Source organism: Mesoplodon densirostris, chromosome 2 (genome assembly GCF_025265405.1).
Source record: "Mesoplodon densirostris isolate mMesDen1 chromosome 2, mMesDen1 primary haplotype, whole genome shotgun sequence".
NCBI classification, from domain to species: domain Eukaryota; kingdom Metazoa; phylum Chordata; class Mammalia; order Artiodactyla; family Ziphiidae; genus Mesoplodon; species Mesoplodon densirostris.
The window spans coordinates 152863338-152890363 of record NC_082662.1 but is presented as its reverse complement, the minus strand read 5'-3'; the positions used below and the strand labels follow the sequence as shown (position 1 = coordinate 152890363).

Genomic DNA, 27026 nt, shown 5'->3' with positions numbered 1-27026 from the left:
CCAACACTGGCAAGAACTTCAGCCATGATCAGGAATATACTTCCTGGTTGTCCCCAATAATTTTCTCCCAGAAATGCTATTTTCCATGGGAATAAATCTTGCAATTTTAGCCTCAAGTAGCATTAGAATAAATCAATTTCAAGAATAATGGGAAATCAAGAAATTTGTATCCTTCTCCTGGGGATGTATTTAGAACCCTCAGCCAACAACTCAGCAGGGTGAACAGCTGGGCAGCAGCCATTTAAAAGCATTCAGATTTTGAGAAATGGTGTTGACAAATTCCTTTCCTAATATCCTCTGGAAAAACCTCTGTGATGAAAGAAAAATGATGCATGTATGATCAATGGCTCTGTGTTGCTTTCCCACCAAAACACAAAACAAAATAATGGGATGGGGCTTCCCTGGTGGCGCAGTGGTTGAGAGTCCGCCTGCCGATGCAGGGGACATGGGTTCGTGCCCCAGTCCGGGAAGATCCCACATGCCACGGAGCGGCTGGGCCCATGAGCCATGGCCACTGAGCCTGTGCGTCTGGAGCCTGTGCTCCGCAATGGGAGAGGCCACAACAGTGAGAGGCCCGCGTACCGCAAAAAAAAAAAAAAATCATGGGATGTTCTCTCACGTGTCTGGGCCATTCATTGCCCATGCTGTTCCCTCAGCCTGGAATGCCCTCCACACACACCCCTTCCCCACTCACCCCCATAATCCCAGCAAATCAGGGGTTAACAGCATGGATTCAAATTCCAGCTCCAGGGCTTCCCTGGTGGCGCGGTGGTTAAGAATCTGCCTGCCAATTCAGGGAACATGGGTTCAAGCCCTGGTCCAGGAAGATCCCACATGCCGCGGAGCAACTAAGCCCGTGCGCCACAACTACAGAGCCTGTGCTCTGGAGCCCGCGAGCCACAACTACTGAAGCCCACGCTCCTCAAACCCATGCTCCACAACAAGAGAAGCCACCGCAATGAGAAGCCTGGGCACCGCAACAAAGAGTAGCCCCCACTCGCCGCAACTAGAGAAAGCCCACGCGCAGCAACGAAGACCCAACACAGCCAAAAATAAATAAATTAAATAAATAAATTTACAAATCCCAGCTCCACACCTCCCTAGGTAGGTGACACTGAACATGTTATTTAACTTCTTTATTTCTCAGGTTCCTATGGGGATGATAATCATACCAACCTTGTAAGGGCTTTTGGAAAATTAAATAGGTTAATATATGGCAAATGCTTAGAACAGGACAGTTCATGGAACATAGTAAGCACTACATAATTGGTGTCATTCTTGTTCTTCAAATCCTTGCTCCAGCTTGGAACTCTTGTGAAGGTTCTTTCATTCCCCTGGGCAAAGTAACACACCTCCTCCTCCATGCTTGCACTTTTCTCTACCGTAGTATCTATCACCTTCAATTACAACTGCCAATGCATATGTCTGCCTTGCCACTCTGCAAAAACGTGAGGAATACAAACGCCATCATTTGACCCTGAAAGTCTTCAGGACTTTCAACAGAGCCATGAACATGAGAGATGCACAATAAATATTTGGTTAACATATGAATGCATTAGTTAAATGCTATTTAAGCTTTTCAGGCTTCCTATGCAGTCATTATTTTCCCCTCCTTGCATGAAACTGTTGAAGGACTGCTGTTTCTGGGGCTGCTTGGAAAGTCAAATGAGGTACAGTTTTGAGTTTGTATGATAATGATAAATATTCATTCTCAGCACCATTAATAATGGTGGATTAATGTTATTACTGAGACGGCAGAATGACTCGGCCTAGCACACTATCTCTAGAGATGAGCCTTAAAGTTTCCTCGGGAAGCTCTCAAGCACTGCATCCCTACGGCGTTGCTGGGACATGGGACCAGTCGCAGTCCCCAGTGGAGATGTGGGAGTGGCTAGTCACAGACAATCTTCAAGTGGAGCAGGACCTTGGCACGAATGTGATCCAAGGAGACACAGAAAATAGCAAGCCCATCGAAGGCCAAGGGAATTTCCTCCTATGAAAGTGAGAAGGGGGTGAGGAAATAACTTTCCGGGCAGTTGAACAGAAAACATCCTGTCTGAGTTGGATGTCAAGAGAGCAACCGGGGAATTTTCTGGCCATCTTGGGACTGCAGTGCGGAGCAGCCGGGAAAGCACCAGATTTGAAAAGAATCAAATCTCCATTCTTCCATTGTGTGAGCGAACTTTCTCCTCTTCAAAATGGAGAATCAAATGAAGAAAACTGCAAAGTGCTGGATAAATGTAAGAAATGATTCAATATCGTTGGAAAAGGCCCCTTCACACAGAAACTCATGGAAAGGGCTCCCACTCTGAACAGAAACCCCTTCACCACTCTAGGGTCAAAAGACATGTCTTTGCCTCCGTTTTACTTAAATTAGCAACTTTTTAAAAAGTTTAGAGGGACAAGAGGGTTAAAGCTTTTAAAGGGTTTATCTTGGGATAAAACTTTTTATTAGGAATCCCCTTTTTTGGCTAGTATAGCTTTGAAATATATGAAACTATATGGTATGATTTATGGCCTATGAAGTTTTTTTACCTTAAGAGCAAACATTTAAGATGCAAACTGCCAGAGGAGTGCATTGGGAGCTGGCTGCCTCTAGTTAACAAGAACTTATCTTGCACATCTCTTCGCAAATTTGTGTTTTGTGACACCATGTTGGTAACCTGAAATCAGCCATGGTGGATGTATTTAACCCTGGCAGTTGACAAATGCTATAAATTAGTTGTTGGGCTTTTTTTCTCTCCAGAAGTTGGCTGATCAGCACACCACTGACTGAAGGACTCAAGACTCCCCCAGCTATCTCTCTCCACTCCAAATGCTACGAAAAGGAAACTGCAACCATACACACAAATATTAGACAGGGACACCACACAATGAGGATTGAAAAACAAAAACAAAATGAAAACCCCTGCTACATCAACTGTACATTCTTATCACATGAGATTCTGGCAATGAGATGTCTTGAGTTTTTTTTAACTGAGAGGTAACTGTAATATGCCAGAGAATTTTGAATCAGCCTTATCTGGAGCTTCAAATGAATATACTCAAAAGACATATTACAGCTGGAATTCAAACACCTCAATTGCACATTGAGTATAATATAATGATGGAGTAGCCAGCTTTTCAAAATAGGTGATCTGTTATTTATTCCAGTTAACAAATTATGTAGTGTTGCATTTATAACCTTTCAAAACATAATGGTCAAATAAATGAACAGTCTTTGTTTTCTCCTATATGTTTTATCTGTTCTCTTAAAGTTTAAATAGATTGTTCCTTTTCTGCTAGAACTCCAAACTTTATGCTATGTTCCCAAGGCTGTGACAGGAGAAGAGAATAATGCCTTGCATGTATAAGGAAGGCCCTTGATGCTTTTAGAGGCCTTTCTCACGTGCAATTCTCAATGAAATCTTACATGCACCCTCTAAAATAAGGTGTACCCATTTTCAGATGAGGAAAAAGATGTTCTTCATGATCATAAGAGCTGTGGACTCTGCACCCTATTGTCATTACTGCTACTGGCTATTGGACACTCACTGTCATAGCCATCAACACTCTGCCACTAGAATGACTACTCTAGGGGAGCAAAATTTGCCACCCCAAATTGTGTCTCTTTGGCATGAAGATTAATTTAGGCTGATTATTTTTGAAGCCCAAAAGACTCAGGAAGAACCACTGACCTTCTCGCTAACTGCCTAAAGGGAAGTAGACAGAGGACCTGTTCCAGTAAGGAGTTATCACCATAGACACCTATAGTATGAACTAGGGAGGAACCTGGGAAATTCTGTTCATACAAATTCCTCTCTTTATCCCCTTGTCTCTGCATGGCCAAGCAAACATTTATTTATCAAACATTTGCTTTTCTTTTTAAAAGAATTTTTTTTAATTATTTATTTGGTCACACTGGGTCTTAGTTGCAGCATGCAGGCTCCTTAGTCGCAGCTCACCAGCTCCTTGGTTGTGACATGCGAACTCTTAGTTGCGGCATGTGTGGGATCTAGTTCCCTGACCAGGGATCGAACACAGGCCCCCTGCATTGGGAGCATGGAGTCTTAACCACTGTGCCACCAGGGAAGTCCCAAACATTTGCTTTTCCAACTCCATGTATATTGCCTTCCTCCCCTTTGTAGGTCCAAACCACTACCCCCAACATCCTCTTTTGTCTTTAGCTAAAGATGGTATTTAAGATGAGGGCTTTTGCCATTTTGGCGAGTTATTGAGTTTTCCTGGGTCTCTTCCATGTATACATGTTATTAAACTTTTGTTTGATTGTCTCCTGTTAGTCTGTCTCCTGTCAATTTGATTTTTTAGACCAGTGAGAAGAACCTAGAAGGGTAGAGGAAAATTCCTTCCTCCCTGACACTACCAAACTGCCCCTGCTTCTCTGCGTCACTCTTACAGTCACAAAGCATAAGACAAGAGCTTAAGTCTCATGTCAAAATTTCAAGCAAACCAGTATCTGGTCTTTTTTTGGCTTCTGCTGTAGGTGAAGATCTTCCACCTAGCAAGACTTACAAAAAGGTAAATTCCCCAAAGATAGGAGGGTGTTCAAATTCAGGACAGTAAATATGATGATTATCGTGGGCATCTATCCTATCCAGGACAGCCTATCATCTTTTGAGTCTCCTTCTTATATTTGGGGAAATATCCAAATTCAGAGTCATTATCACTCCAACAGAATGCGGGACTTCCCTAGTGGTCCAGTGGCTAAGACTCCCCACTCCCAATGCAGGGGGCTTGGGTTCGATCCCTGGTCAGGGAACTAGATCTCACATGTCACAACTAAGAGTTCGCATGCCGCAACTAAAGACACCGCATGCCACAACAAAGATCCCACGTGCCACAACTAAGACCTGGTGCAGTCAGATAAATACATAAATTTAAAAAAATTTTTAAAAAGAAGTCAGAATGCAAATTTCCTGCCTCCCTTGCAGCTAGGATTCAGGCACATGCTTTAGTTACTGCCAATTGGGGATGCCCTCATAAGATTTTGATTCAGAAATAAGCAACAAGGAAAGAAGTTCTGCATGGACATTCCATCTTTGCATCTTCACTGGTGAGGGGGAGGCAGAGTTGTCTGGTTTTTCATGGTGGCAGCAGTGGTAGCTATTTCCCAGGGATTGCGATGGTGATTTTCTGATGCAGAAGTAGCAGCTGTGGAGTAGCAGCAATTTTCCATTAGATCTGTGGCTTGGTTTGTGGTATTGTTCCACCAGGCTTATCTTCAAGCCCAGTTTTACAGTCCACTCAACTCTTCTGTGATTCATCCAATATTTTTTAAATAAAATGCTTTTCCACTTATTCAGCAAGAGTCAGCTTCTACTGCTTAGAGAACTCTAACACAAGAACAATTATTTTTCTATTTCTCAGATGTGGAAACTGAGGCTTTAAGAGGTTAAACTGCTCAAGATCACAAAGTTAATCAACGACAGAGCAAAGATTTGAACCAGGATTGTCATAATCCAAAACCCACATTGTACACCAGAAAAGTTACACCACAAGGACGTAAAACTGATGAACCAGAGTTACTGTTGTTTTTTAAAGTTAGAATAAATTATAGGAATACCTAGTTCTAACCTGAAGTTCTGAGAAATAAAGTGTAAAGGCAGAGGTCACAACCCAGATCTTCTGATCTGATGTGTTTTCCAAGGTACCTCTCATCTTCACAATTCCGTCATATTTTTGCTTTATACATTTCAAGACGAATATTTAAGTGTAGTTGAGTTCAAGGCATACAGGGAGGCTATTATCATTGTTTCTTGTATCCCACACCTTCCTTCTATATCCAATGTCCTTCTTACCACAGTATATGTTTTGGTAGTTCTTTAGCAAGAGTCTAGTTTTAAAATTATTTATCATTAAATGTCAATATTTTCCCCTCATTCTTGAATGATAATTCAGTTGGATATAGATTTCTAGGTTGAACATTATTTTTCATCAAAAAAAAGGGTGGGTATGGATAGAACCTCTCCCTGCCTCCCTAATGGCTTTCTGATATACGTGATGTGTGTATTTTCTGGACAGTGCTTTTAAGGAAATGGGCATGCATGCCCCTTCTCCCTTCCTGGCAAACTCCCCACCCCACCACCACCCCTGCCTAGGATACAGACCTGAGGGCCAAGGCTAAAGAAGCCATGTGGGATCCTGAAATAGAAGCCACAGATTGAAAATAGCAGAGCCACTCTACCGGTCCTTGACATCTTATATGGGAGAGAAATAAGTTTCTATCTGTGTTTTAGGGTGTCTTTTTTAAAAGCAACTTCTATTATGTCTTAACAATTGTATCTCTGTTCTCTCCACCCTCCCCTTTCCTTATGTCTTCCGTGTGTGTGTGTGTGTGCGTGTGTGTGTCCATGCACGCATCACCTTCTTTTTTTAAATTTTATTGAAGTATAGCTGATTTACAATGTTGTGATGCATCACCTTCTCATTCTAACCTCCAATTCTGCTGTTCACGTTCATATTTTTCTGCCTCATTATTTCTCTGTGCTTCATTCGGGGTGACTGCCTTAGTTCTTTCTTCCAGTTCACTTGTTCTCTTCAGGTGTCTAATGTGCTATGTAACATGTCCCTTTGAGTTTCTAATGTCAACAAGTACATTTTTAATTTCTATACTTTCCATTTGTTTTTTTTTCAAACAAACCTATTCTTTTTTTCATAATAAACTATTCTTTCATTCTCTTCTTTCCTTTATGTCTCTGGCATTTAAAAGAAACCTATTTCACAATTTTTCAAACTTAGCTCAATTCTTAAATTGCTAATTTTCCTGTTTAACTTCAGGTTTCCCTTCAGGGTGATTCATTTCATTTGGTTTGTCATTTTTTATTAAGACTTCACCTTCAGCAGGGCTGTTTATCCTAATGGATCCCTGTGTGTTTAAGTTGAAGAAATATCCCCAACACATTAGTTTGTTTCTGGTGAAATTCTGAGGGTTCAAAGGTTCTGGACCAGTTTTTATGGTAATTTCTCAGGTTGACATTTCAACGTCCCTTAGGTTGTATAAATTTAAATTCTATGTTTATTCATGGTAAGGACTGGGAGTCATTTACATTTTCCCACCCACAGCCCCAGACTAACTACAAGCAGGAAGCTTCCTGCTTCTTCCCAACAGTGGTCAATGTTTTCTCTAGTCCCTCCTTCACGGATGAGGCACCCTGTGTAGACTCCAGGATTTATTGACAGAACTCTGTCACAGGTTTATCGGACAAAATACTGGACACTCAGTTATTTTTTTCACTTTTTATTTTATATTGGAGTATAGTTGATTAACAATGTTGTGTTAGTTTCAGGTGTAAATTGATTCAGTTATACATATACATGTATCTACTCTTTTTCAAATTCTTTTCCCATTTAGGTTGTTGCATAATATTGAGCAGAGTTCCCTGTGCTATAGAGTAGGTCCTTGTTCTTTATCCATTTTAAATATAGCAGTGTGTACATGTCAATCCCAAACTCCCTAACTATCCCTCCCCCCCACTCTTCCCCTCTGGTAACCGTAAGTTCTTTCTCTAAGTCTGTGAGTCTGTTTCTGTTTTGTAAATAAGTTCATTTGTATCATTGTCTTTTAGATTCTGCATATTAGTGATCTCATACAATATTTGATTTTCTCTATCTGACTTACTTCACTCAGCATGACAATTTCTAGGCAGGACACTCAGTTAAATTTGAATTTCAGGTAAACATCTTTTGCTTTACATATGCACCATTCAACTTTTGGGACATACTTATGCTAAAAAAATATTCATTTCTTTACATGTAACTCAACTGTAACTGGACATTCTGTATTTTTATTTGCTAAATCTGACAAGCTTAGTCACAGTGCCCTGCCTAAACCTGGCCTGAGGCCACATATCCTGTCTATGCTTGGGCCTCAACACTCCAGCCCCCAGATTCTCGGACCCACATTCAGATCCAGCAACATTTAGCTACAGTTATCACACTGGTTCTGAGTTCCTTTTTCATACTGAGAACTAGACTATTTCCCTTACTTTTTCCAGTACTGGTTGTATATCTTTTCAATTGCTGCCATGTTTTATCCAGCCTTCTACATACAGGTAGTGGGAGAGAAGGCTTGTCCATGTCAGCTGTCTGTCATTTGTCAGAAATGCTTTAATCACTTGCTATATGCCACTCATCCTCCAGCTGAGCACTGTGCAATGCCACCCAATGGAAAGCCTGGAGCACAGAGGGTTAATTAACCCAAAGTAATGGGAAGACAAGGGAGTGTGCAGGGACAAGTCCTCATTTGTACTCCAGGGATGCTGCCCACAGAATTTTTCCTATAGGATGGATTCTTCAAAAGGGAGGCAGACATGCCCCAGTTTTAGCCAAGGTTTGACTTCCCCCAAACCTGGGTACCCAAGGATTTCCTCTATATTTGGGAAGCATAAAAAAGGAAGTAAAATTCTGACTTTGCTGTGTTTTGTTTTCACTAGGGCAACTGAAGATGAGAAGCTAGATGGTGAGGTAAAAATAGAAAATTCCTAATGAAAAGGGGTTCAAACAAATATATTTGAAGACCTTAGTCAAAACCTAAAAAAATGTAAGACACTGAGTCATAGGATGAGAAAATAAAGTACTTTTGTATTGAAATGTTTCAGAGAAAGGCTCCTTTCAAAATAGTTCCAAATCAAGTCCTTAGAATAGAAAAAGAGTATTTTGTTTTCATTTTAGACATGGAAAATCCCATGGACCAAAAATTCCAAAATCCTTTCCAGACATTGGTTGTTTTTGTTCAGTGATTCCACATCCTCATGTGGTTTCAAGGCAGTGCCTGATTTGTCTTTGAGCCCACATTCACCAAAGATCTCAAGTTTAGGCTTCTGACCTAACCTCCAAATGAAGTTTTACTTTCTGTTCTTGTGTTCAAGATAAACATTTAAAATACAACTTCTCAAACTCTGTTTCGGTGCTTTTTTTTTTTTTAGCATTCCAGACGTCTTAAAAATTGATTCATGTCCTGGGCTTTCTGCCCCCCTCTGAAAGGCTTTGCTATTAAAACTTCATGTTGTGTGAGCCTTAAAAAATGTGCATACCTCTAAAACATCTCCTACCTGATATGAGTTCAAGAAATAAGGTGTATATTCTGCTAAATAGGAATTGTTTCTAATTCAAAGGAGAATGGAACAGTGCTTCTGATGCTTGTCTCTTAGCCCGGAACTCCTCTGTTGCATGAGTTCCAACCACCTCCACTTCCACCTCCAGCTGCTAGGTCTGTAGGAATCATAGGATAGGCCTGCCCCACTCTAAGAAAACTCACTGTATGACAGTCCAGAGTATGACTACTCAAACTCTCAAAACAAACCAAATCAGAGGACCATGGGATTTTAATACATGTCTTACTACAGAGCAAACCGTGTAGCTTGGGAAACATTTGGAAATTACACAAAAGCATAAAGAAATGGAAATTCCATATATCTTCACCACTCAGGTAAGTTTTTCTGCATAAAACATATTTTTATCAAAAATGAAATCATACTCTACAAGTTTTAGAATTTGCTTTTTTCACTTACCCACATTTTGTAAATATTTTCCACTATATTAAATATTTTTCTACAGTATTTTAGTAATTACACATGCCATTTTCTAAATGTGTGTTAATTTATTTCATCAGTCCTTTATATGAGGCTGTTCAGGTTGTCCCCAGTTTCTCTCAACTCTGTGATAATTATCCTTGCAGAAAAGTTATTCTTGCAGTCGGTCATGATTACTTCCTTAGGATAAATTCCCAGAACTGAAATTGACAAGCTGAAAAATATGCACATTTTCAAGATTTGAGGTACACATTGCCAAATTACCTTGCAACAGGTTCGTCAGTCCCACCAGTAGTATTCAAGAGTATTTATTTACTTGCTTTAAGGAATCTTGTGTAAACTAGGAAGTGATTATCTATTATGCAAAAATATTCTTCATTAATGAAAAGGACTTACAACATAGTTTCTTTAAACATTGAACTCTCCCACTGTATGTAACACATTCCATTTAAAATAAGTTTCAGAGGAAATTTTCTGTAACACAATTAATAAAGAAAATAAGGCCTTTCTCGATCTGATTTTTTTTTTTTTAATGGAGAATGCCACCTGTCAAAGATCTCCTTCTTGGGGCTTCCCTGGTGGTGCAGTGGTTGAGAGTCTGCCTGCCGATGCGGGGGACACGGGTTCATGCCCCGGTCCGGGAGGATCCCACATGCTGCGGAGCGGCTGGGCCCGTGAGCCATGGTTGCTGAGCCTGCGCGTCCAGAGCCTGTGCTCCACAACGGGAGAGGCCACAACAGTGAGAGGCCCGTGTACCGCAAAAAAAAAAAGAACTCCTCTTTCTGTCCTCGCCCAGACTGAGAAGAGATGCCATGGTACAGCACAGTTATTCTGCTCTTAATCTATCTTCTATTTCATATTCAGTTTCCCATCATGCACTAGATAAACACAGCAGCCTGACATGATGAGAAGCCTTTCCTGAAGACTACAGCCCACACTCATCCATCCCTTCACTGAACTCCTATTATACTTATTGTCTGTACCACACAATTAGCACTTTATTATATACTGTCTTGTTCTCTAATTGCCTACACCACACAATTTAGCACTTTATTATATTCTGTCAGATTCTGTAATTGTGTCGTGTAGCTTTGTCTTGTCTCTCCATGTAGATTACAAGCACCAGGGTGGCAGGGACCCTGTCTGGTCTTGCTTCAGCATTTCCCACAGCACCAAACAAACAATGTTCCAAGAACAACAAAGTGAGCCTTTGACAAATGCTGGCTGGTTTATTGGTTGGTGGGTGGGTTGGGAGACTGGTTGATCTTCTGATGGGCTTTAAGCCAGCATCTGAGTTATCTAGAACATGGAGTAGAGAACAGAGAAGGTGCTGCGTAACAGAACACTTGGCACCGTGGTCATTCCAGCCACTATCCTTCAGTCCAACCTGCCTCATCATCTAGCAAGTCATTTCGTTTCTCTCTACCTAAGTTTTTCTATGTATATAGAACAGGGAAACCAAAACATGTCACTAAACAATACCATTTTTAAAATTACATGATGTTTTTCATCTGAAGATTTTACATGATAACATTCTCCCATTGGGCAGGCATTGCCGTGTAGAGGAAAGAGGTCACGCTTTGGAATTAGAGAGACTTCTTACGAGCTGTGGGATCGTTAACAGATTGTTAAATAAATCTCTCTCTCTCTCTCTCTCTCTCTCTCTCTCTCTGTCTCTCTTTCTCTCTCTCAAACTAAACTCTCATTCTCATCTCTGAAATTGTTTCAGTGACTGTAATTATTTGTGATATTATCACTGAGTGTCCATAAGCCTGCTGGAATATTCTTATTTTTTCCAATTTCTGCAAATGCTACACCCTGAAGGAAGTGTTAAGAATTATTATTATCTTAATAAATATAATGAATACCTCCGTTTGTCTCACACACCAGTTGAAGAGTGTCTGCCTTTGCGGTGAATCATGGGTTTGCTTCTCAGAGAACAAAGTCATATAGTTATACAATTTCTTTCTCTTTCTTGGTTGAAGAATCGCTTATGCTTAGTGGTCTATCACATGACATCAGACTTATTCAATTAAATAATAAGCGAAGAAACACCTGATACCCAGCATTAACAAATCCATGCCTCAGTGTGTCACTTTCACCTCCCACTATAAACATGTAGGTGAAGGAGCATTGAGTTAACCTTATTTCTCTGAACTAGGAATGATACAAATAAAATGTTCTGTCCCTGTGTATCATCTGCTTTTCCCCTTCTGATCAATATGTTTTGCCATACTGTGCCCTTTCCTGTTTTTGTCTTTGTTTTCTCGATTGGCAGGTACACAATAAAATGTAACTAGTCAAATAGTTGTTCAACATGTTATTCTCTTAAAACAAGATCAGTTTAGGACTTCCCTAGCAGTCCAGTCGAGGAAGTAAGAGCCCACATGCTGCAGGGCGCAGCCAAAAAATAAAAAGGAAAAAAAAGATCAACTTAAGCCTCTCCGAAAGTGCTGCTCTAACCCTGGATCTTCTCCAACCTGAGAACGCAAGGAGCCTAAAGAGCTTTGAAGGGCTACTTTTGTAGGATAGAGGACACCCTTTAAGAATAGGCTTTCTCCATTTGGGTGGGTTGCCTGAGTCTCCCTTTGGTAAAGATGAGCTGTTTTCTTTTGGGTATCTGTGCTAAATGACTGTGTTCAATTTTTCTTTCAAAAGTATTTTTCAGGGTCTGCCGTGTAAACAGGCAGGGCCTGGGTGCCAGGGAGACAAAGGTGACTACCACACAGTTAGAAACTCATACTTGAGGAACCCACAGTCTGACGGGGCCAACAGTTAACTACCACACAGGGAGATAAGTGTGAATACAATGTGTGTGGTCAGGCTGTCAGCTTGAGCCCAGGGGTGCCCGCCACTAAGAGTCAGCTCTGTCTGATAAATCTAAGGGAGCAGTGGACCTGGTTAGGAGCTGATTAGACTAAAGGGAAGGGACGGCTTGAAGATGCTTTTATGACAGACTTGCGGGTGGAGAAAGGATAGGAAGGAATAGTCCTGGGGTGCGGAAAGGGGCGTGGGAAAAAAAAACCAACAAACATCTTCTCTCCGACTTTGGTTCCCTGCCTAAGCTCCATAGACTCATGTCTGAGCCTGTGGATGGAGAGCCTGTAGGTAGAGAGGGAAGGGGCTCAGTGAGACACTGGATACAAGTCATGCCACTTTGGGACCTGGGTGAAAAACTGTGGTAAAATGGAAGAGAAGGGGCTTCTCTCCATGTCTTTAGGCCCCAGGAGAGAGCAACTTTGGCTGAGAGTGGCTGTGACAGTGGCTGAGATGAGACACTGCCCCCCAATGGTTTCATGGCAGGGGACACTAACAAGGAGCTACAATTCTAACAGGGAAAGATGGGAGGGAGCACAACAGAGGTACCACATGCCTCCCAGGAACACTGGGGGAGACCTGGAGGGAGGGGTGTCCACTCCACAGGCAGGTGGAGGCACAGCCAATGCAATGTGAGTTATCACCACTAAGATAATAACTATTACCAGCAGTGCTGATGCATAGGTAAAACTTCAGAAAACACAGGTTCTACATACACAAAAGTTGTATGAACACAAAAAAGTGCTTATTTCCTGGTCACAAGATTAAGCAGAGTGATACCTACACTAGTTAGTAATGGGACTGAGGTCTGGTAGGTGGAGAGATAGGAGGTCCAAGAAAAGTAACAAAAGGGTATTCAGACACCAACTTTGGGGATGGGGGTGGGAGTTCAGCCAGGCAGGCAGAGGGTCTTATGCAAAGCTCTGGGTTGGAGGAGTTTCCAGCAAGATGGAACTAAAGAAGATGGCCCCGAGGCTGTAGACAGACTGGAGTCAGATGACTAGACAGAAATGTCCAGAACCGGGCTTCCCTGGTGGCGCAGTGGTTGAGAGTCCGCCTGCCGATGCAGGGGACACGGGTTCATGCCCCGGTCTGGGAAGATCCCACATGCCGCGGAGCGGCTGGGCCCGTGAGCCATGGCCACTGAGCCTGCGCATCCTGAGCCTGTGCTCCGCAACGGGAGAGGCCACAGCAGTGAGAGGCCCGCGTACCACAAAAAAAAAAAAAAAAAAAAGAAAGAAAAAGAAATGTCCAGAACCAAATTCTAAGAAAAGAGTTACTTACCTTCTGAGCTGAACAAAATGAAATTCTATCCACAAGTACATGGTTCAATTGAAAGAACAAACAAAAATTTCAAACAGTACTAAAAGCCATGTTGAAAATTAAGTCCCTCCCTCCCTCAATCCCCTTTCCTAGGAGAAACAGTTGATAGCTGCTGGCATACACTAGTATAATCCACAGGTTGTTAAAATATTTAAATATTTCCCTTCAGGTTGGTAAATAGCCACTGTTTTGAGCCCGTGGAGTGCTGCCCACCCAGAATTTCAATCAATCATTAAAGAGTTAAAGCTTAGATACTAGGGGGTCTCCAGCATCCCTCCAGCTCGAAGGCCAGCAGCCATCCCTTTTTGCCAATGCTGAACCAGTTGTTAAGTATTCTGAACATCACTGTTATCCTTCTAGATAACTTACTTGCATATACAGGTATATCCCTACAAACACCTTTACTTCTTTTAATACAGATGGAAGAATTGAATACAGTTCTGTGTTTTGCTTTTTTTACCTACTTTGGTCACCTTTACACGCATGACCAAATACAGACTGTATGTATTACTTTCAGAGCTAACATAATTTAGCTATAACTAAGATACCTAACCTGAGAAATGAGGCACAGGAATAAAGAGTAACACTTTGGAATAACTTACGGGAGCTTTCCAGTAGACCCAGAAGAACTTGACCAATGGGGACAGTGGTAATACCACTGAAAGCTGGAATCTGAGAGTGCTGGACCAAGATAATGATGCCCTGACGGCTTGGCTAGAAAGAATAAGGAGGGACAGGACCAGCAAAACCTCCCCAAGTCCCCCTCCAGAGGCCATCTGGGCTCCTGCCCCTGCTACCAGCTGACAGAGGGGGGCCTAAGCCTTCCTGAACCTGAACTATTAGCACCTAAATTCAGATGTTACCCAGAATCAAACCAGCCTAGGGTAAAAAATTTCAAACTTCACTTACCTCAATGAATTCCTTCCAGGGAGTTTCCTTTCATTCAAAAGGTACATATAATAAATTTTCTTCATAAAAGAGCCGAAATGTATTTCTCCTAATTGCTCCATCTTCACCTCAAATGCTGAAACGAAGCATAGAATTTTTTTTTTCCATGAGAGAGAAAATACTTATAGACTTGAACCAGATTTTTAAGTATCCTCTACATATCAAAAGGTCAAGACCACTGAACATACCTCTTCTTATAGTCATCTTCATCTTCAAAACCCAAAGGGCTAGTATGTGGGTGGGGAAACATAATTTTCCACGTCTAGTTTCTGTGTTTCTATACATCTTTTTTTTCTCGTTATTTTTATATTAATGAGAGAAACAAGGATTAAAAACATTTAAAATTAAAGATGTAATCTGCATAGATTTGGGGGAAAGGAGGATGGGGAAATGGGAGAAAGAAAAGTTTAGCTAATATTTTTACTGCTTACTGATATTCCCAGAAACTTTCAGTCCAGAAAGTAGTCATTAAAAGAGAAAGCAATTTCTGCTGATGGACTGTCACCTAGTGGTGAGTTTTCACTTTACTCATAATATAAGCTGCTACTGGGCTTTGGGATGCTTCCGAAGACATGCTTATTTCTCTTGGAGATCTCTGGGGAACCTTACAGACTATTGTCACAAGTAAAATAGACTCACTTGTGTGTTTCCCAAAGGCCTAAGGTTCATGTAGGGAACAGCTAATGCAGGCTGAACGTCCTTCAAAAGGAAGTCTTGCCTCTGTAATTATTTGAATATTGTCGAAGAAGCCCAGCCCAGTAAAATTAATATTATTAACTTTCTCTTCTGTTTTCAACCTATAGCACTCTCATGATTCACCTTTGCTAGTAGTCAAATGAGGCCCCAATTTTCAAAGGGTTTTCCTATTATTAGGTGGTGACAAAACGATGTGTAAAACCCACTAGCACATCAATCCAGAGACAGAACAGAAAGAGGGTTTCCAAGTCAGCAACAAGGCAATGTTTAATCCATGCCAGGAATCCCTTCCTTCTTGCTCTCAGAGAGGCATTCCTGTCCTCTTCATCCAGCTCCTGTGTCCTTGGTGTTCCCTAGTTTCACATCTTCTGTGCTGACACCATCCCTCTTAGCTACAAGGGTCCCGACTATTGAATCAACACCAGACAACAAGGAGGCAGCCCCTTCCCATCAGTGCTGAAGTCTGTGTTCAGGGCATAGAGTTAGTAGCATACTGCTCTTGGTTATCAACATCCGTTCTGCATTCCATAGTATTTCAACTATTTGTTGAGTGTCTGCCATGTAGCACTATGTATAGTACTATGTGTGTCCCAGGGAATAGAACAGACAGACTACTATCTTCAAGAAACTTACAGACTAATAGGGATAACTAAACATACTAATAAGTTGTGATGGGAAGGGAAAGCACTGGAGGTTATGAGGAGGAAGGCATCACCTAGATGGGGAGGGCCTGCATGAGCTAACTCTTAGGAAAGTTACATTGGAGCCATGACCTGAAGGTGAGTAGGAATCAGCCAGATGAAGAGCATCCTGGGCACCTGTAAAAGCCTTGATCTTGGTAAGAACTTGGGGCTTCCTAGGAACTAAACAGAGGCCAATTATACACTGACCATAAACTGTAAACTAACTCTACTGGGAAAAGGACACCACAAAATTCGAGGAGGTTGAAAATTTGAAGTCACAGTAGTGGCATTATTCCTAATAGCCAGAACATGGAAACAATTTAAATTTCCATCCGCTGATGAATGGATAAATAAAATGTGGTATATCCATGCAATGAAATATTATTTGGCCATAAAAAAAGAACAAAGAATTGAACCATGCTGCAAAATGGAGAAAACTTAAAAACTTACACTAAGGGAAAGAAGCCAGACATAAAAGACCACATACTGTAATGATTCTATTTATATGAAATGTCCAAAACAGACATATCTATAGAAATAGAAATATTAGTTGTTGCTTAGGGCTGGGGGCAGGGAGGAGGGAGGGAACAGGGAGTGACTACTAATGGGTACAGGTTGTTGTGGGGTGTTGGAAATGTTCTAAAATTGACTGTAGTGATGGTTGCACAATTCTCTGAATATAGTAAAGACAACTGAACTACTGTATGCTTAAAATAGGTGAAAGGAATACTATTAAATTATATCTCAATAAAACTCTTATTTTAAAAAACTGGAATCACAGATCCCCACTTAAGAAGGACAAGTATGGAAGTACATCTCTTCTGTTCAATTGATTTTTCTCCTTCAAGCTCCTTCTCCCTAGGAACCCAGTGGATGTTCTTCAAAGGACTGAGCCAGGAGACATTGAGCATGACTGCTCTCAACACCTTCCCTTCCTGTGACCCCAGAGGGTTCTCTGAAACCAAGTTTATGCACAGGACTTTTCTCCCTTCAAGAGATGTCCCTCTAGAAACTGAGAAAAATATCACAGAAAACCACCAAACCAAAATGACAGACAAAAACACATGGAAGTATACAGCAATCAGAAAACAAAAGATACAATGGCAGTACTAATTCCTCATCTATCAATAATCACCCCAGGGCTTCCCTGGTGGTTCAGTGGTTAAGAATCCACCTGCCAATGCAGAGGACACGGGTTTGAGCCCTGGTCTGAGAAGATCCCACATGCTGAGGAGCAACTAAGCCCATGCGCCACAACTACTGAGCCCGCGTTCTACAGCCCACAAGCCACAACTACTGAGCCCACGTACCACAACTACTGAAGCCTGCGCACCTAGAGCCCGTGCTCCACAACAAGAGAAGCCACTACAATGAGAAGCCCGCACACTGCAACTAAGAGTAGTCCCCACTTGCCACAACTAGAGAAAGCCCGCGTGCAGCAACAAAGACCCAACACAGCCATAAATAAATAAATAAATAAATAAATAAATAAATTTATTAAGGGAAAAAAAAGCTTCCAAATGATGTTAAAAAAAAACACTCTAAATGTAAATGGATTGAATTCACCAATCAAAAAACATAGAGTGGCTGAATGGAATAAAAAACAAGACTAAACTATATGCTACCTCCATGAGGCTCACCTCAGTCTTAAAGATAAACACAGGCTAAAAGTTAAGGGATGGACGACATGCCAAGCAAATAGCAGCCAAAAGAAAGCAGGTGTAGCCATACTTATATCAGACAAAATAGACCTCAAGCCAAAAAAAGTAGCAAGAGACAAAAATGGACAGTATATGATAATAAAGAGGACAATTCATCAAGAAGATATAACAATGATTATATATGCACCTAACATAGGAGCACCAAAATACATAAAACAATTATCAACAGACCTAAAGGAAGAAACTGACAGCAACACAATAATAGTAGGAGATTTTAACACCTCACTTATATCAATGAATAGATCATCCAGACAGAAAGTCCACATGGAAATTCTGGCCTTAAATGAAACATTAAACCAGATGAATTTGATAGATTTCTACAGAAGATTCCATCTAAATGCAGCAGAATACACATTCTTTTCAAGTGCACATGGAACTTTCTCAATGATAGACCATAAGTTGAGACACAAAACAAGTCTCAAATTTAAGATGATTGAAATCATGTCAAGCATCTTTTCCAACCACAAAGGTATAAAACTAGAAATCAACTACAAGAAGAAAGCTGAAAAAATCACAAAAATGTGGAGACTGGACAACATGCTACAAAACAATCATTGGGTCAATGAAGAAATCAAAGAATACCTGAAGACAAATGAAAATACAACATTCCAAAATCTATGCGATGCAGCAAAAGTAGTAAGTACTATGAGGGAATTTTATAGTAATACAGGCCTACCTCAAGAAATAAGAAAAACCTCAAACAATCTAACTTTAGACCTAAAGGAACTAGAAGAAGAAGAACAAATGAAGCCCAAAGTTAGTAGAAGGAAGAAAATAATAAATATCAGAGCAGAAATAAATGAAATAGAGACTAAAAAGACAATAGAAAAGATCAATGAAACTAACAGCTGGTTCTTCATAAAAATAAACAAAACTGACAAACTATTAGCTAGACTCACTAAGAAAAAAAGAGAAGGACTTGATAAATAAAATCAGAAATGAAAGAGGAGAAATAACAGATACTATAGAAATGCAAAGGATTATAAGAGAATATTATGAACAGCTATACACCAACAAATTGGACAACCTAGAAGAAATGGTCAAATTCTTAGAATCACACAAATTTCCAAGAATGAATCAGAAATAGAAAATCTGAATAGACTGATCACTAGTTCAGAGATTGAAACAGTAATCAAAAAGCTCCCAAGAAAACAAAAGTCCAGGACCAAACAGCTTCACAAGTAAATTCTACCAAATATTCAAAGATTTAATATCTATCCTTCTCAAACTATTCCAAAAATATGAAGAGAAGGGAACACTTCCTAACTCATTTTTTGAGGCCAACATCACCCTGATATCAAAACCAGACAAACACAACACAAGAAAAGAAGATTACAGGCCAGTGTCTCTGATGAACATGGATGCAAAAATCCTCAACAAAATATTAGCAAACCAAATTCAACAAAATATCAAAAGGATCATACACCATGATCAAGTGGGATTCATTCTAAGGACACAAGGATGGTTCAACATCCACAAATCAATGTGATATACTACATTAATAAAATGAAGGATAAAAACCATATGATCATCTCAATAGATGCAGAACAAGCATCTGACAAGATGCAAAATGAACTCCGGCTTTTCTACCAGCCCCTCTGACATACCTGCATGGCCAGAATTTCCAAGAGAAATTCTCATAACTATAACCTGGTTATATGTTCTTTACACTGAATGAAAACAACTCTGGCTCACCTAAGGACAGACCTGTTCTGGTCCACAATGGATAGCAACACTTCAAGATCCAACTTACTCTCTCCTTCCTTCATGAATGTGCCCTAATGTAGCAGTATTTTAGCTGCCTGAAATCCATTTCTTCTTTTCTGATAAGGGCAACTGTGATATTGTGATTTATAATAAGAAATATATATTTGGTCTTCATCCAGTTCCTGGCATGGAGTGACTAAAACCTTGTAATTTCCTAAGTGTTGAGAGCAATCAAGGTGTCTTTTGTTAAGTTAATGAGGTGGCTTTTGAAAAGCACCTAAGGATGTGGGCTTCTTATCAGGAGACCCAACCTTTGATTCCAGGGTTGGATCTTTCAGTCTCAACCCCCTGATCTTCAGGGAGAGGAGAGGGGCTGGAGGTTGACTCAAATCACCAATAGCCATGATTTAATCATTCTTGCCAGTGTAATGAAGCTTCCATAAAAACCCCAAAGGACAGGGTTTGGAGACCTTCTGTGTTGGTGAACACACGGAGGTGCTGGTGTTGCTGAAAACCTGGCCTCTGTTTACCAGTGCCAAATAGAAATGCGGAGACAGCTTTGGAGGAGTAAAAAAGAACAGCTTTATTACTTTGCCAGGCAAAGGGGGACACAGGGGACTCCTGCCTCGAAAAACTATGTGTCCCCACCCAAGAGGATTTGATGAGGAGTTTTGTAACAATACTTCCCAGGGGTGGGGTTGCTGACAAGATTAGGGTATGTGCAGGGCCTCAGGTGGTCGGGTCTCCTAATCTTGATGAGTTTCTCTGGTCCCTTTAATCTTGCCTCAGGTGGTTTCTTGTCTGCTTCTCCCTTGATTAGCAACTGTTCAAATCTGCCCTTTGGAATTCAGGGAAGGTCATGGAGGCTGGACTCTGGCCTATAAGAAATGGGGGACAAAAAGAGGCCTCTGTGCCCTGGAGGCCCACAGGGCCCTGCTCGGTTTCACTCAGAGAGTGGTCAGCTGGGGAGGCATGGAAGCTCCTAAACCTTTCCCCATGCCTTGCCCTATGCATCTCTTCCATCTGGCTGTGCCTGAGTTGTATGCTTTAATAAAGTGGTGATTTAGTAAGGAAAATGTTTCTCTGAGTTCTATGAGCCCCTCTAGCAAATTAATCCAACCCAAGGAGGGGGTCATGGGAACCTCTGATTTACAGCCAGTTGGTGAGAAGCACAGGTAACAACCGGGTCTAAAGTGGCAGCTGAAGTGGAGGGGAGGACTGAACCCTTGTGGAATCTGATGCTCTGGGTAAACAGTGTAAGAATTGAGTTAAATTACAGGATACCCAGCTGGTGTCAGGGAACTGCTCCTTGTTAGTGTGAGAAAACCCCCTCCCTGACACATATACATTCAAATTGGTTCTAGAACCTTTCAGCAACCTCACAAGAAGGTGAGGGCAACCTTTCTGGGAAACCACCCTTTACCTCAGTCCAGGAGCCTTGTGATGGGGCTCCACACCCTGCTCCAAGGATGGAACATGGGGCCAATCTGATCAATTACAGTGCTCTATATCCCCCAAGCTCTTTCCTCTACATCACTGAGTTTCAAACCTGAGTTATAGTGAACAAAATATGATGTGGAACACCAATATTTTTTTAAAAAACAAAGGAGAGTTGAAGGGAGTCAATGCCTCCAAACCCCACACTCCTGGCCCGCAGGTGGACAGACACTGTGCTCTCTGCACTGTGGGAAAAACAAAGAAATAGGACCTGGTGCCTGCTTGGAGCACCTCACAGGGGTGTTAGGGGGCAGGAAACAAAAGCATGAAAAGTTAATAAAGGTGATTAAATAATACTGGATAACAAGAGATGAAATGTCATAGAGCCCTTGCCACTCATCAGAAAAGTGTCAGAGGACTTTAGGCCAGCAGTGAGCCTTTTATTGTCTCTCCCTTCTTCTAAGGCCTACTCAATTGTCTAAGACAGGTGTCACCTTCCTCCCAGGAAGACTTTCCTGAAACACTCTCTTGCCTCATCATGCACACACTTACACATAAACACACACTCAACTAGCCCACTGAGAGTCTCCCCTCAGGGTTTCTTAGTATCTTTGCACAGGTCTATATATATATTTTTTAAATAAGTGACTTTCCCACAATTCACAGTAGAGGCTGTGAGTTTCTTCAGGGCAGATAGTGGATACTGGGATGTGCACTGCCCCCCATTCTAATGAGACTCTTTCTACCCTCCCCTCTTTCTTTCCGTTTCTCCTTCCACGGGTGTCAGCCCTCTATGACAACCTAAAGGCTCTCCCTGCCTTTTCCTGCTCCCTCTCCCCAAAAACCTCCTGCACATCAACTCCCATTTTAGCATCTGCTTCTTAGCAAATCCTAACACATTATAATAAGGAACTACTGTGTACTACCAAATTTATATAAACATTTATGTATTTATATAAACATGTATTTATTTATAAAATATTATATAAAATATATTCAGAATACTGGCTTATTGGCTGCCAATATTAACCCTAATGGCTTATATCTTTTGGGTGTTGAAATACTTAATTTTTCATATATTAAAGTGTGACCAAAAAAATACTAACATTGTCCCATTGGAATATAATATTCTTTTTAACACTACAAAACAAACAGATGTAACTAGGACTCTTTCTTCCTTCCTCCCTTTTTTGCAGGATAACAGAATAGCAGTTCATAGTAACAGCTCCCAGACTACTTGAAATCAAACTACGGTTCAACCACTCACTGGCTCTATGGCCTTTGGCAAATCACTTAACTCTCTAAACATCGGTTTCTGATCTATAAAATGGGAGAATGCTTCCTCATCTGTAAAATATGAATTAAAAAAAATAGTACCCACCACACAGAACTGTTTTATGAATTCATTAATGAATTAATTTCTGGTGTTGTGTGCAATGAAAGAATTATCCTAATGGATATAAAAGCACTTTGCAAACCAGAAAGCACTTTGAGAAATTCATTTTTCTCTAAATGAAACAAGCATCAGCCATTGCCTTTTATGGAAAATTGAGGTTAATTCACATCAGCAAGAGAAAGCTGAGGACTTGTTTATGGCTGTGTTTCTGATTAACACAGAACTTGATATTAGAAAATAAACTCTTGACGTTCCTGCAAGTGGACCACAAAATACCTATTGTTGCAGGGCCCTGGACAGAAGAAAAGTTAATACGGGAAGGAGCCCAGGACGCGGAAGTGCTAGGAAAGGCCTAGCAGAAGAAGGGGGGCTGCAGCAGAGCCGAGCCGCGGGTGAGCACGCGCTGCGGGCACCCAAGTGCAAGTTCAGATGCTCGCAACTGTCAGGAAGCTGGGACTGCGCGCCCATGTTCATTCAAGGCCCCGGCGTTCGGGCCCCCCGCCCCGCAGAAAGAAGGAACTCCACCTTTGCCTAACGCTTTGGGCGCGGGGCGGCGCTACAGCTCAAAGGCCCCGGGGCGGGGTGGGCACGTGGTGCGCGGCCCCGGCGATAAAGAGCGCGCTTGGGAGCGCGGCGCGGAGCGGTGGAGGTGGGCCGGCGGCGTGTGGGTGAGCGCGGGCGCGCAGGCGTGGACTGACGGATGGACGGACGGACGGGTGGAGACTGACTGACAGTCAGGGAACGGGGGTAGAGGGCCGGGGCACTGGACTCGGCGGTGGGCGAGGCGCTGACGGCCGGACGCAAAGGGCCAGGCAGGGGAGCTGGGAAATGGAGCCTGAGGAAGCGTGAACGCGACACCTTCCCGGCCCGGGCGAGTGTCTGTACGGACGGGGTGGAGGGACCCACTGCCCTGGATTCTGTCCAGACTACAGAGCCGGGCCCTAAGGATCCTTTTTTCAAAATGATCAGAGGCACCCACTGGGGGGAAGAGAGTTTAGTGATTAAGTGTGATACAGTCCCTTCATTTGATGGGAAATTGTATTTCTGCATTTTTGTTTGTTTGTTTAGGTTCTCTATTTGTTTCTTCCTTTCCAAGTATTAATATTTCTCTCTCTCGAGTGATTCCTCATGCCCAGAGCTGCATCCTCCTCTTCCACCTTCCCCAGAGATTTTTTTTTAAAAAACTTTTCCCTTTTAAGAGAATTTGACTTAGGCAATCTGAATTCTTTGCACTAAGGGTTCTTGTCTGTGGATAAAGGTGTAAGATTTCGAGAGTAATAGGCCCTGCCCAAGTGTTTCAGTAGTAACATTCTAAATTCACATTAAGCCTTAGGCTGGAGAACATTCTATTTGTGTTTGTTTGTTTGTTTTTTGCGGTACGCGGGCCTCTCACTATTGTGGCCTCTCCCATTGCGGAGCACAGGCTCCGGACGCGCAGGCTCAGCGGCCATGGCTCACGGGCCCAGCCGCTCCGCGGCATGTGGGATCTTCCCGGACCGGGGCACGAACCCGTCTCCCCTGCATAGGCAGGCGGACTCTCAACCACTGCGCCACCAGGGAAGCCCTCTATTTGTTTTTGATACAAACTATGAAGAATTTGAACGCATAACGTTACGTAGTTTTTATTTAAAACTCGAATTTACAAAATCTGGATCATTCTCAGTTATGGTTGTGATTTTTTAACCCATCTCTTCCTGTAGCAGTTTCACAGTTTACAAAGCCAGCAGTCTTTGCTCGTTTACTTAGTGTATTGCTCTGTGCAAAGACAGATTTTTGAAGCTGTTCTTGCCCCCTGATGGCTTACACTCTAGACGAGCCAAAACTACCTTGCTAATATCTCTGATGTAAAGTTTTTAATGAAAAGCAAATGTTTGAGGGAATTCTGAAGAGTAAGAAGTTATTTTCATTTAGGGCATCAGAGAATGTTCTCTAGTTTTTAAAGTGAGTTCTGAAAGTTGGTTGTACTGAAGGAGCTGAAGTGGGAGATGTTGCCATTCCGGGTGGGAGAGCCGGACAAGCCAGCACAAGGTAGATAGCAGTGGGGACCAACTGGGCTAGTGCACTTCAGGTGTGAAGACATCTGTACAGAGACCCAGACCATGGAAATTGGTATTTGTCCTGTGGAAGCCAGGAAGAAGTTAATTGGCCTTTTTCCAGCAGGGCAAAAGCAAGATCAGAAATGTCTGAGCTACTGGGAGGTTACTCTGGCATCCTGACTATTTTGAAGAAGAGAGTTGGGATTAGGACAGTGATTCCCAGACCCCATATCTTTAACCAATCAAACTGTATTTAAGTGCACTTAATTTGAGGTATATGGATATCTCTATCTATCTATCTATCTGCCAGTCCAAGCTGTTGACCATCCTAAGAATATCCTTGTAACTGCTCTAAATATGAAATAAATGCAGCCAAAAGCACATGAATATGGAAATCTAGGGTGTACAGCCTAGTACTTTTCAATTTAGGAGACTTAATGTGGAACCTAGCTCTCTGGGCTCTTATCACTTGAACCTTCTTGAGTCCCTACGGGCCCCTTGGACATGGAGTTGTGCCCATTGGTCTAGATAAGAGGTAACAAAGGGTAAGTTAGGAGAGGGGCAGTAAGGCAGGAGAGAAGGATTGCAGGGAAAGAAGATAACAGTTGGAACTGCAATGACTTAGACTCTAAATAGAAAAGAGTAGCCAGGGTTGGGGAGGGGGGTACCAGTGGAGCTGAGATGACAGGAAATAGTGTGCTGATAAAGGAATGCTACTTGCTAATGTCCTATGGTCAGCAGACAAGACTTCATGGAGGGGACTGAACCTGTACTTACTATGTGCCTGGCACTGCTGTTAATCACTCTACAAGAATTAAGTAATTTAATTCTCTCAACAACCCTGTGAAATATGATGCTTGTTATCCCCATTTACAGAAGGGGAAACTGAAGCACAGAGAGGTTAAATAACAGTCCTAAAGTCACCCAGCTGGTAAGTGATGGAGCCAGGATATAGGCCCAGGAAGTCTGACTCCAGAGCTGGTGCTCTAACCCCTCTACTGTAAGGAGCAAAGGAAGAAATTGTTTAGAAGACCAGGTGGCAGGTTCGCTTTGGGCTCTCGAGTTGAGATGCATGCAGGAAGGCCAAGTGAAGATGTGCAGCGGGCACAACATCAACCTCATTTGATGCTCAGACCTTCCTCTGGGGTAGACTGGGCCTGTGTTATGGGCTTTGCATTTTCCCCATGGGCCAGGTGATTACCTTTCTCTTCCAAAACTTCCAACAGGAGTTAGTCTCATCTTCAAACTAGGAAAAGTCAGAGAAACCCTAGTATCCTATATATCTGTTAACGTTCCCCTTTGTTGCCCTTCAGTACAGAGCAAAGCTACTTGAAGGATTTAGGCTTAATTTCAGGAGCAAGCCTCACCAGGGCTGTATCTGTTTATCAGGGGAGGTATCATCGTTGGCCTTTCACAAAAGCAGTAAGTTTTGCCACACTGTACCCTTTCATGTTTTTGTCCTTGTTCTGCTCTGTTTCTAGCTTCAAGGGCTCACCTGAGCCAGGACTCTTGGGAGATACAGAAAAAGTAGAAGGAATGATCTCTGTACTCTGGAAGTTTATACTCCTATTTGGGGAGATGAGATTAACAGTTATAAAGAGCAAACAAAATGAGATAATTCATAATTATTACATTATGTGGGTAAGATGTAAGTTGCTAGTGGGCATTTGTGTTTTTAAATGTGCCAGTGACCTCAGAACTATAATATACCCTCTCTTGTATTTTCTCTAAGCCAAACATCTTTTGTACAGTTGTCACCAAATACTGTCTGATTATATTTTATTTTCTTCTTCAATTGTTAGACTTTGCATTTGTGGCTTCGAATTTTCACGTCCTACAGCTCAAAAAATAACAATTCTTCTATGACTAGTTAAGTGGCAGAGGTGTAGGTTGAACCAGGCAGTCTACCTATGGAATGCAGGCTATTAACCAGGATGCTCTGTTGCCTCTCATTGCCTGTTTTGGGCAACTTCTTGGCTTTTTTTTACGCTGGTTGTGGACAGGTACGCTCTCTGCCAGCTGGTGAGGGATGCTTTTGCCTCAAATGAGTGTTGCCAGGTTCACTCCCAGAAGCGATCTCCCCATCTGTGGAAGTCATCATCAAGCTACAATCTGAACACCTCATTCAATCACCCATATATTCATCACTTTTTAATGGTGCACGAGATTGCCAGCAAAGCACTCAGTGCGGAGAAAACAAAGGCAAATGAAATCTGTTTCCTGTCCTGGGGGAGCTTGGTCTAGTGGGGGAGAGGTGAATAAATGTTTGTGATGTGATTTACTAGAGCTAGGAAAACAGGGAAAAACTGGTCAAAACCAGCATATGAAAGGATAGTTAGGTAAATCTGAAGACAGTCTTGTAGATCACACTGAAGCCTTAAGACTTAAGTACTGATTTTAGGGGAGATTCTTGCTTAACAGTATGAAGATATAGAAAGAGATAAGAATGTCTCTTTTCTCCTGACCATATTTCAACTTGAGCAATCGGTAGTTTTTTATATATTTGACCTCGCTGAGTTAGGTTCATATTCTTTCTTCTGCTGTTATTCACCCCTGCTCTCTGAGGTTTCAGATTGCCTCAGTCATCCATATAGATAAAACAGGAGGCCTTTCCAATGGTATTTTCCCAGAACATTGCTCTCTTCTTGTCTCCAAATCTCCTGTCTTTAAAATATAGTTTCCTCCTCTATAAAATGAAGCTGTCACATTTTACATTCTTCTCATTTGCTCTG

General features: G+C 41.9%; 1 protein-coding gene across 6 annotated transcripts in view; it reads left to right on the top strand.

Annotated features, from left to right (window-relative positions):
* The first annotated feature begins 22845 nt into the window (after nt 1-22845).
* The window catches only part of NPL (N-acetylneuraminate pyruvate lyase), a 36203-nt gene continuing 32022 nt past the window's right edge, over nt 22846-27026 (top strand). For 2 of the 6 annotated variants that reach the window (XM_060088519.1, XM_060088524.1), the window contains exon 1: nt 25619-25716. The gene's annotated coding sequence lies outside the window, so the exon portion shown is untranslated. Of the gene's footprint in view, nt 22927-23021; nt 23140-25194; nt 25226-25618; nt 25717-27026 lie in introns of those variants that run through there. The other 4 variants (XM_060088525.1, XM_060088523.1, XM_060088521.1 and 1 more) reach the window with 4 other exon arrangements.